Source organism: Triticum dicoccoides, chromosome 6B (genome assembly GCF_002162155.2).
Source record: "Triticum dicoccoides isolate Atlit2015 ecotype Zavitan chromosome 6B, WEW_v2.0, whole genome shotgun sequence".
Classification (NCBI taxonomy): Eukaryota; Viridiplantae; Streptophyta; class Magnoliopsida; order Poales; family Poaceae; genus Triticum; species Triticum dicoccoides.
The window spans coordinates 650,380,828-650,381,147 of NC_041391.1; positions in this window are offsets into that span (position 1 = coordinate 650,380,828).

Genomic DNA, 320 nt, shown 5'->3' on the forward strand with positions numbered 1-320 from the left:
GACGTAGGGAGGGAGAGAGGAGGAGGCGGCGGCTAGGGCACGGCGGCGGCGACGGCGGCGGAGGCGATGTGGGTGGGAGGAGAGGAGGCGTGCGGGAGGGGACGGAGGGAGGGAGAGAGGAGGAGGCGGCTAGGTCTCTAGACAGGAGCGCCCCCCTTTTATACCCCCAATACGCGAAATGACCAAAATACCCCGGTGGGGGCACGGTAATTACATTTTATTGCCATTACTATTCATTCCAGCAGTGTCAATCCCAGATCCAACAGCCCAGGCTTCTCCAGATCTCGATCGGACAGACGAAAACGCATCAAGGGAACCGA